The sequence below is a fragment of the Penaeus monodon genome, chromosome 29 (genome assembly GCF_015228065.2).
Source record: "Penaeus monodon isolate SGIC_2016 chromosome 29, NSTDA_Pmon_1, whole genome shotgun sequence".
In the NCBI taxonomy this organism is placed as follows: Eukaryota; Metazoa; Arthropoda; class Malacostraca; order Decapoda; family Penaeidae; genus Penaeus; species Penaeus monodon.
This window is the reverse complement of record NC_051414.1, coordinates 31,378,417-31,378,754: the sequence shown is the minus strand read 5'-3', so window position 1 is coordinate 31,378,754 and position 338 is coordinate 31,378,417.

Genomic DNA, 338 nt, shown 5'->3' with positions numbered 1-338 from the left:
TGTGCCAGTTTCCGAGTTGAAGCTGGAGGTCGTGCAGGGTCAATCAATGAACTTCCAGGATAGGGCAACGGAGAGGACCTGTTTACCGCAATACCGCCGCATAATCTTGCAGGTCATGATGAGACGCTAGTTGGAATTAGCGAAGTCATAATGATGCGATGAAGGGGAGCAGTGACGTCATAATGACATGATTAATAAAACAAGCAAAGTCAGGATGACGCGACAATGAGGACAGGCAGAATCATGGGACTCGAAGTGAAAACGCCAGTGATAATCTCGTTATACACAGTTATATAAAAGTTCGGTGGTTCTGGAAGGAGAAAAGAAACAGAATGACA